Raw genomic sequence first — 11075 nt, forward strand, 5'->3', positions numbered from 1 at the left:
CAAAGGAGATGAGCAAACTGGAACAAATCTCAACACACTATCAATGCAGTGCCAGACTTTCAGTGCAAAATTTGAGGGAATTGTGTCTGAGAGGTCAGTGGGAAATTCCCACAGAAAACTTGGATTTAGTTTTTGTTGCTGCTCATCACTTCCCGGTTGCATTGCAACCACCATTTATTGTTATCCTGCCTGGGTGTCCATGAAAATTATTCAAGTCAAAGCCAGCAGTAACTCACTTCTTTCCCATGTAACTTTTGCTTGCTAGAGTCTTAAACTGTGAATGGCTCCAATGCAGAAATAAGCACTCAGTTTTTAATCAAGGATTCTGAAACAGGCTTAAAATGAAGACATTATACTACTAAATTATGGGTTATAATACTAAAAAAAATACTGTTTTGTTTTGTTAGACTGAATTTATTGGAATTTTAAACATTTTTTCCTGTAACAATACAGGGATATATTAAAGGGTTTCTGGTACCATAGAAATCAAAGGGGTTTTTTTAGCTCCTCTATATTTGGAATCAGTTCTTAAAATTACCTAATTTTAAAATGAATAAATTTTGTTAAATGCAAGTATCCTGAAAAATCTTACTTCTTAAAAGTAACACAGAGACTAACAATTCCATATGAGTAAGAATAAAACAGTGAGCTGGATAATAATGTTGCTGCTGAAACAATTTGAAGGAAATATATAAATCAGTCACTAATCACTAGACATTTAGAAGTAATTTCTCTGTGAGCAGACTGTTCTCCTTTAAACATTCAGAGACTTCTTTCATCAGTTTGGGCAAGACAGAGAATTTTTCTTGGGTTCCAGAACACAATGTAGAAATTCTAAACCAAACAATTTTTTTTTTAATCAGGCAGATACAGGCTGAAATTCTGAATCCAAATCATTTGCAAATTAAAGAAAAAGTTATATACATTTACTTGATTCCAGCTGGCTTCAACCTCTAAGCAGTCCAGAGACTAAATGCAACCAGCATCAAGTTTGAAGAAACTTGATATCTGGGCCTTTCACTCAGGCTCAGAACCATTTTTCTTAGACGTATTTCAAACAACTGAATCACTCTTATCAAAGACAACAGCACCCTTTATTGACAGCAGAATATGCTTCAAGAACACTCTAGGGCTGGAGATTCCCACAAACTTTTTCAAAACCTCAGAATTGGTGAAATGGCCCATAATGCATGCAGGGCTTTTTTTTTTTTCCTACACCTCTGTCTCTGTTTCATAGAAAGAAATAATATTTATAGTTTTCTGTACAAAGAGAACCTGACTCATACCTGAAGTAATGTCTCTCTCCTCAATGCAGTGTGTTGTTGTGATTATTAGGGTAGCCTCAGAAAGGCAGACTGAGAAAATCCACCAGATAAGAAGACAAATGAACTGACTAGTGAGTCCAGCATCATGACCAGTTTTCTGGTCTACAAAGCACTTTCTGACCGCTTGGTCTTGTTAGAGCTGGTTGTCTAAAAGTTCATCAAGGCATGCCTGGAGAACTCTCAGAATAAATATCCCTGCTTCTTTCGTAGAAGTGTATCCTTTATTGCCCTAAAGCCAGCACTGAATGCTTGAACACATCTGTGATTTGTCACTGTGGATGCAGGTTACATCAGCAGAAGCAAAGCACAGCAAACAGCCCTGATCCTCTGCCCGGTGTGAGGAACATATTTTTATGAGCTCACATGTTCAGATTGAAAGTGATTCACTCACCTGCAGAGATCCAAAACTTGCCAGTCCGTGTTTGATGGGAAGAAGCGTTGTTGGGATATGTGTTGAGTGTGGCAGCTGTGGGTGCAGGTGTGTGTCTGTTTGTGAGCTGCTGCCCTCTGCTGCACACCTTCACGGCAGGCAGCTCACCTCTGGCCACCTCCTTACCCCAGCCACAATACACTCATCATGCTGCTGAAGCTGGAGAAATGATTTCCCTCCTGCCACTGAGACACTTAGGGAGTCACCAAGCTTTGCTCTGAGCCATCCACAAAACTTCTAGCAGGCTACAGTTGTCTAGAGCACTGCTTCTGCTCTGGCATCAGGTGAAAGTGCAGATCTCAGGCTCAGCACCTTCACCATCACCACAGCAGTGGAAAGAGACTTCTACATGAAGAGGATCTCTATATGAATCATGGCAACTGTAGTAATAAATGCTGTAGCAATACGCATAGGAAGTCAGCATAACCTAAAATTTTAAGGTGTTCTTTACTTTATATATCCCCAAGACAAGAAGAATTTCCTTCAGGCACCACTGGGGAGGTTGTGCCAGCCCCTGGGCTCAGTTTTTGCCAGACCATGGACTTGGTCTTATGTCAATCACTTCCCCTCACAGTGTGGAACAGCAAGACAGAAACAAGACCTCTTAGAAGAGAAGGGGAGAAGGAAGATCCTGCCTCACCGTCCACCACTGCAAGAGCAATGGCTTTCACCTTTGAAGAACTGCCTGAAGGACTCAGTATTTGTATGTCTGAGGAGGGTTCTGGGGAGACCGAGTGTGATGAGAAATCTGCAAGTTAAAAACAACACAAAATGTGTATGTTTGGCAATATTTGAGGACAGAATACATAGATTAGACTGTACAGAGAGCTGTAGGGGATCTGGATATGAGAAAAGGTTTTTTGACCTAAACATTTTTTTTTGGTTCAGACTCAGGGCCTCTGCCTACTGACAAGGTGCTAGTGAAGATGGCTTAAGTACAGCCAAGTTTTGGCCTAGACTGAGAACTGTCCAGACACTCTCCAGATTCCAGGCAAGCAGAAAACCTTGCCTTCTGCTCCCTGCTGCTCATTGACATGTCTGCAAGAGACTACAGCCCTTGCAGGTCTGCGAGCGAATTTGCTCACCTGAATGCCCCCAAACCTAACTGAGCTGCAAAAGAGTTCAGCTAGCTGAAGCTGTTTAAAACAGATTTTGCTGGCCTGGTTCATTCTGATTCAGATAATTTAAATATGCACAACTTTTTGTAAGCATCAAGCAGGAGCTGTCAAAAAGGCAGTGAAAAATATCAGACTGAAGAGCGTCAGATCACAAAGTTCAATCACAAAAGGACATACACCCGACACCCAAAGACTGTTAGATTAAGGAAGCTCCTATTATATTCTTTCCTTATAGACTTAAATTTGCATGTGTATTTGTGGAAGTGTGCACATGCAGTAGGAATGTGTACATAAGCCATGGGCCTGGACAAAGGAGGGATTATGAAAAATGAATAATAAGAAATGAAACTGCGCAACTACGCATTGTCAAACCATCCAAATTCAAATGCTTTTTCTCTTAGGAAATTGTTATTTAAGACTTTCCAATTAGAATTCTCATATATTTACCTTGCGCATGCTTTTACTGCTTTCACCTGCTTTCACTGCTTTCACCTCCAAATTATTTGTAACTGCAACATCTGGAATTGTGAATTGATTGTAGCTGTCTTAATGTGGCCTGGTGATATGAATAAGAAATAATGACGCAATGCCACACTCTCTTGTACATTTTCTAGTGTGTGGTTGAAGCAGACTGGGACAGTCAAACACAGAAAAAAACATGAAAGTATCATGGCTGTGAGAGCATATTGAATTACTGATGGCACAGGCAACATAAAACTCTACTTAAATGCCAGGGTTAACCAGGACCTTGCAAGAGATTAGCCACTGGTTTTAAAATTCTGAATTTTTTTGGCTAATAATATTTCTACCATTTCAAAGTCACCAATTACCCTCCTTACGATTCATATCTCCCCTTCATTATTCCAATCTTATTAGCATTTTTATTATATCCATAAGAGTAGCCACTCCTGGCCACAACCTCCAAAGGCACACTCAAGACCTACCCCAACCACCTAAGAAAAAACTAACACATCATTTTCATGGTTGGAAACCTGGTCTTGAATGAATACTGTGTAAACATGTCTGCCAAATATGTGACTAAAGAAGCTGGGTTTTGGTTGCAGTCTTCTCTGACCATCACTTTCAAACCCTCTGCACCTTTTCCTTTCCCAGACAGCCTTGAAGAAAGCTTGTGTACAGGTTGTGGTGTTTTGCTGCTGTTCCATGGTTTTCCAGGGTCAGTCCTGTTACTCCTGCTCAGTTACTGGGGGAGGACATTTGTGCATTGGCACTGTAAGCAGAAAGCAGCTGCTTTGTGCCTGTATGAGTTTCAGGCACATATAAAATATGAAGGAAGCTTGCCAACTCAGATTAACTTTGGAGACAACTTTTCTTCACCCCATATTGCAAATAAAGGAAGAGAGTCTGGAAATAAAGAGCATTTTGGTGAATACATGGCTTTGACTCTGTGCAATCAGCATTAAACTACTCTTGTTTGTTGGCTACCAAACTTGTCAAATCAGAGCAAGGAAAGTTGCTTTATTACAGCTCAAGTCACTAAGTGCAGTTCAAGGGGAGGCAGGTCCTTCCAGATATTCACTTCAAATGTACAGATGCCAAAAAAATAAACTCTAAAAATGACAAACTGAGATTATATAAACAATTTCAACACAAAGAACTACTGAAAGAATAGGTTCTCAATGGCAGTAGCTCAAATATATCACTCCTACAGAGCTTTCAGTAGTAGTTTAGAGCCTGAATCTCTGCTCTAAGAGAAGCTAGAGGAGTGGGTTTTTTTCAAATTATAGTGAACTTTTTGCTAATGTAGGGGGTTTTATGTTTCTGGAAGAAGTAAATTGTGAGGTTAAACACCACCTCCTTTTGAAAAATCGCCCTGCAGACTGGAGCTCTAATAATCTAATATGGAGTTAATAAAACCTGTATAAAAAAACAGGAGGAATGATACCAGAGTTGCTGTGATATTATTTTTGAGGCAATGTGGGGCTTTGCGGAATACCTCATATAAGTAAGTTCTTACTCATTTTTAGAGCATTTATGGGATTTGCTAAGTAGATTGGCACTTTGTAATAATGGAGATATTCAAGGGTACTTTTTAATTCTGGTGGGATGTACAAAAACTTGGTTTTCATTTTCTCTTCAGCTGCCTTTGGCCTCTTACCTGTGCCTTTAGGAACTCTTTTCCCTTTGTGTCATTGAGCCTCTGATTTATCACAAACACTTGCATATCATTATTTCATGGGAAAATTGTGTCTGCTGGAAAGTCAAATGCTGGTTACTGTTTGCTTTTCCAGGCACAGAAAAGGAATTTGATAAATAATTATGGCAAAATAATTTTATTATGGCAACATGAGCTATTGGCACTTTTTTTGTATGTTTATCAATCTATATTTTTACATATTGACTTTTTTGTGTTTAGAGGATGTAGGTATACATTAGATGAATCCTTCACTGGTGTTCATAAAAGTCACTTGTCACCATTTCTTACACACCTTTGACCCTACCATATTTCTAACACACATAATACTCTTTTCCAGTACAAACAGACCTCTTAGAATTTTGCCCTGCATTCACATTTGATATTTTGGGGTTTTCAATGAGATTGAACTTCAGTCAACATTACATTTCACATCTCATGACTATTTGCCTCTGTGGAAATCAAAATAAAGTTAGCATAAAATGTTACCACGCTGATTCTGCAGCATTACATGACTGCATCAAAATAGTTTGAGGTGACCACACACAGTGCAGTGAGGCTGGAGAGGTGGCCAAATATTTGTAGCCATTCAGTATTTCCTAGCAGTATGCTGGGACACTAGCTTCTATTGTCCAAGAAGGAATTCTGTCACCTATTGAATAAAATGATGGTTTGCATTTGTTTATTGCTTGTCATGTAGAATCAGAGAGTGTATTAATCTGCCTGCTGATGTAATTTGGGTGTTCTTTTGCATGCCACTGAAATGCAGCCACCTCTGGGGAGATGTGTGGCAGCTGTGTATAGCTTAGGGCACTGCAGTAGTGTGGGAACCAAGTGAGGAATTGTGATTTAGTGGCAACCTGGACTTTTTAACAGTTACTGCTCAATAAGTTCTTTGAAATGGTGACTTTACTGCCAGTTGCAGCAGCTGCTGGACTCTTACACTCCCATGAGGAGAAAATTAGAGATATCTAATTCCTTCTTGATGTTTTGTTGTTGCTGCTGCTTCAATAAAACAGCCAGCTATTTTTTGTTTGTTTGTTTATAGAATTAAAGACATAATAATAATAAAGTATTTAGAAAAATAAACTATTCCTAGCTACTAAGCAGACTGACACTTCGTAGGTATATAGGTTTTTATTGCTTTCTACCTGCCAGCATTCTTTTGCAGTTAGTCTGTTGCTTCTCTTTAGCTGCAGTTTTCATCTCTCACTCTTTCCACAAAACCTCAATCTGCCAATCAACCTAAGAAAATGGAAATTAGCGTAATGTGATAAAAATCAATGGAACAATGTTTGTTTCCAAAACAAACAAAAAAAAAAAGCTTGAAGTAAAGGCATCGTAATCTGACCCCTTGGAGTAAAAACAGTTTCAACAACCACTGTGCATAATGTTATTTTCCATAATAACAGTTAAAAGTAGCCATTTTTTCTACATATTGTAAAAGAGATGTATCCCCAGGGGTCTCAAGGATTAGATAAGGGTTGTTCTGCCTTGGGATGGAGTCCAGAGAATTGCAGAAGCTGCCTGTATTCACCCATTCAACACCCAGAAAAGTTGGTGACAAACAAAAAGGTTCAGAAAATGCAAGGTGTCAAGAGGAGAGACACCTGGGAGAATGTTTTTTTTAAATAACCAATGGGTTTTTGAATATTCAGTGTGAAGGTGCAGCAATTTCAACAAGTGAGACTGAGAGTGCCCCATTCCCAGAGGACTGTACAGTCCATTGATTTGGGCTTCCTCCAGAGAGCACCACAACTTGGAAGCTGTGAGTCCATCTTCCCTCATTCAGACTGAGCCAGCCAAGGTCTAACTCTTCACCAGAATACATTGGAGTCCAATTCCTTTCTCTGCTGAGTCCTGTTATTGTTAGAGAAAAATGCAAAGCTCTACATTAACAAAATCAGACAGAAAATAGGAGTCCAACACTTCAATCTGTATGCAGAAATAATTAATAACGTGCTGCACATTAAAATATTCAGAAAAGTAAATTCTTACTATAAGAAAACTATAATTATCTGAGTTTTATGAATGATGAAAATAAGACATATTTTAGTTTATATGTCTCGCTTTGCAAAAATTTTAGATGTCATAAATAGCAGTTATTCCTAGAAATACTTCCTAAATCTCAACACTGCTGCTTTGTGGTAGTGACCTGTGTTAATAATTTTGTAATAATTTGTTTTGAAGAAACATTTTCTGTGCATTTATTGAGTTTCAACATAATAGTGCTGAATAAATATTTTCTGCACTTAAAAAATAAAGATTTCTTCTCAATTTTAAAATAAATTATAATATTAAGTATAGAAGCAAAATAAGATGAAACTAAGCTGATGTCTTTCACTTTGCCTTGGTTCTAGAACTGATCAGAACAGTTCTATCTAAGCTCCACACAATTAGATTTGAAGTCAGTTCATCCTACTGTAAGAGAAGAAATCACAATTGGTCAATTTAGAAGCTGGAATGTTGCCACAAATAATCATTGTCTGATGCAAATCAAATAATAGTTATTGCTTAAATGTGCTGCATAAAATCTGTACAGAGGATACACTTCATAAGCAGTGTTTATTTTCATGCAGTTTCCACACATATGATGTGGTAGCATCAGAAAAGCAGAGATAACAAGACTGTGAAGAAAACTATGTAGCAGTAGATTATTTTTACTGAAGGGTCTGCTCAGTTTTACAGCCTTATTACTCTAAAAAATTCCTAGCACATCAAAGTTTTTTGAAAAATAATGAAAAGAGGAAAAAAAAAAAAAAAAGGAGAGAAGATTTTGGATATGTGAGGTCAGTGTGGCTGTAAAATGCATGGAAAGCTCCTTTTGCAGTCTGTGCCAGTATCAGAATGAAGGCTGTCCGAGGATGGCTGTCCTCTTCTCCTGACACAACCTTCTGCAGCAATGAAGCTTAACAGGGAACTTTTTCCTTCTTTGCAGCCTTGCAGTCCCTTTCAGCTGCTGTGGGATAGAATATAGAAAATAATGTTTTTGGGAAAACACATCATCCTAAAAGTAAGTGTTCAGAGGAAATTGCTTATCTAATGCACCTCTCCGTGTCTTTCTCCTCAGTGAAGGAAAAAGTACATTTGGCTACTGTATTTCCCAGTAGTAGTTAAATCAAAGGATGGGAGAGAAGAACCACAAATGCCTACTCAACATTTTTGTTCTGTTTAAGGTAACTTTGAAAATTCTGTTTGTGTATTTTAAAACAAAAGTGATCAAATAATACACTTTAATTTCCTATGCCTGTGTTTTATTCTCCACAAAGCCACTTTTGCACTGAGATTTAAAAATGCTCAGAGAGTTTTATGAAATATTCCCATGGCCAGTTTCCTGATTAATTAGTTTGTAATTCTTCATGGATAGCTGATATCTTTCAGACATTACCGTTGGGAGAGTAAGTTGTTACAGGAGTAGCAACAGGGAGATAGCAGATTTATAAGAGGAAGAATCTATGCAGGCTGCTATGCAGACATTTCAATTCCTCCACAGACTTTACTGTATATATATATCCACTGGAAGAAATCCTGTTTCCACTGAACTCAGTGGGACCTTACCAGTAATTTCCAAGTGACTAATATTTTACCTAAGGAATTTTTAAATGGATGTAAGCCATCAGTCTTCAGGACACTGAGGAACCTCCAATGAGTAGAGTTGGGAAGGGAATTCTCCCTGTGGGCAGACAGAGATGTTGTGGTAGAGTTCCAGGCCCTGTGCCCAAGTGTGGAGTCACATTGAGAGACTGACTCTGCTTCTAGCAGGACAACAACTTCCTGCATCAGTACTCCCACTTGACAGTCTCACTGGGACTAACTGAGGTCTTCCCAGTCACTGAAAGATTTTATAAGACTTTTATATAAGACTTTTTCTGCATCTCTGGGCATGCCATGTCTTCATCCCTTAAACAACTCTTTGCTCCAGAATTCCTTACACCTTATCCTCATTTATCTAGGATTAGTCCCTTTTGAAGACAGAATTTTTGGCTACATGGACCACTATGCTTTTTTCATAAGATCGCTCTCAGAAATGTTTCATCAGTGTCATGTAGGAAGCATTCCTTAGTCTCTGACAAAAAGACAATGGTCACAGAGAGCTACTGTCAGGGTTGGGATTTCATATTTCACTGATCTATACCATATTCACACATTTTTATCTAACCAACTATCACCTCCTCTCATTCTCCAGCTCTTCAGCATTCCCCTTCTTCTAAATACAGAATAAAGGGCTTTTCTTTAATTTTTGTCTTTCCTTGTGTCCAGGATAGATTTCAGCTAAGTATTCCCAGCCCACATATCTGACAACTCTGGTTCCTTCTCTGTTGCTTTCCCATCCTCCCCACAGCCTGCAGCACCTCCTAATTTAGTAGTATCTTCAGATTTAACAAATGTGGTGTATGCTCTTTCTTCAGGGTCATTAATAAAAACATTGGATCATGCTGGGCCAAATTCCCATTGCCACGGCACTTCCCTACAGCATGATGCATTGCTGTTTAAATTATACCTCGGTGAGTGCTCCTTTGCATTGTGCACCCCCAGTGCTGAGGATGTGCTGTAGTGAAAAATTGTAGATAACAGTAGACTAGAATATTCTTATATCTTGGGTTTAAATAGGCTATATTTCAAAAGTTTCCTTCCACATCTCTAGTTTGAAATGCAGGTGTACCATATCTTAGTAGACAGAGGAGACGTATTAATGGGTTTGGCAGTGCTTGGAAAGTACAGATTGAGCCAACTGTTTGACTTTGGGAGAATGCCTAATGTTTTATTAGCACTTCTGCTTCTTCTCAAGAGAAGTCAATGCTCTTTTGGGAGGTCTGATAAGAAAAGTCATTAATAGGGTACTAGTGTTTCCAAGGAGGGAAATTAAAATAATTCTGTACCCCAAAAAGTGACTTGTTTATAAGTGTATCTCAAGTTATTCTAACTCGTACCTCCAGTCATAAAAGGCATGAGGTATCAGGAGACTGTGAGGGTAATGACATCCTCTTCCTCCCTGGGCACTTTGCAAATGTGTAAAGCTAAATAGCAGTTCCAAATAGTTGACCTTACCTGGGATTTCTCAGTAAGGTCAACTTCTTGTCAGATAGCTATTTTCTGAATGCAGCCTAACAGAGAAACTTAATGACCTCTATTTACTTCAAGTAGAAATCCATCAAAGGGACAATTAGCTAATTTTAAGCATAAATTGGCTCCCTGGTGAGAAGCAAGCTTATAAATAAACCATTTCATTTGTTCACTGAACTAGACTGTCATGCAAGTGAAATTGCTGACTCCAAAGCACACAAATCGGCAAACTTTTCTTGCCTTAAGTGCCCTGAGAGGAGTTAGGGGAAGAAACCATGGCAAGCAGCTTCCTTTGCCACTGCTGCTGTGTGGGCAGGCTGGATCCAGACTCATCCCTGCTCTACCTACACCATTTGCTGGAATAAGGGAGCCCAAGCTCTCTCCAGTGACTCTGTTAGCAGGCAGTAAATGGTGCAGATAGACACAGCACCTCATCTCTCCAGCTTGCACGTGAGCAGTGTGGACACTAGCACAGCAAATGGAGGGAAGAGCAGGTCCATGCTCACAGTTTGTGTAGAATCCAAAAGTGTTTGCAAGAAATCTGAACTGTTGCCTGATGGTTTTCCTCTCTTGAGTGTTCCTGTCACCATGGTACATGAGCACCTTTAGTCTTCACTGCAATTGTTTTTTCAGTATAAAACAGATTCCTGAAGGAATGGAAGTGTTGGTTTGTGGCAGAGTCACTGTGCCTCAGTTTCCCATGTGAGGCTCTTGGTGGGACCTTTCCAGAGGAGTGAGGCAAGGAAGAATGTGGAAGGTATCTTTTCAGCTTTATACCGGCTAGCGCTTGTATTTCAATGCCTTAGAAAGCCTCGAGCAGCCTTGAGAGGTAGCAAGGGCGATCTAGCATTTTAGTAGCTCTAAAATCAGTACCTGAATCAGCTGCAGAGCAAATACCATCAGCAGAAGCAAAGAGGGAGAAATATAGCTCCCTGCTCGCTCAATTCCCTGCAGTTAGAAGCTTTCAAATGAGACAGACAACC

The sequence above is a fragment of the Corvus kubaryi genome, unplaced genomic scaffold (assembly GCF_017639235.1).
Source record: "Corvus kubaryi isolate FWS band 111438036 unplaced genomic scaffold, C.kubaryi_AGA036_p1.0 37385, whole genome shotgun sequence".
NCBI lineage: Eukaryota > Metazoa > Chordata > Aves > Passeriformes > Corvidae > Corvus > Corvus kubaryi.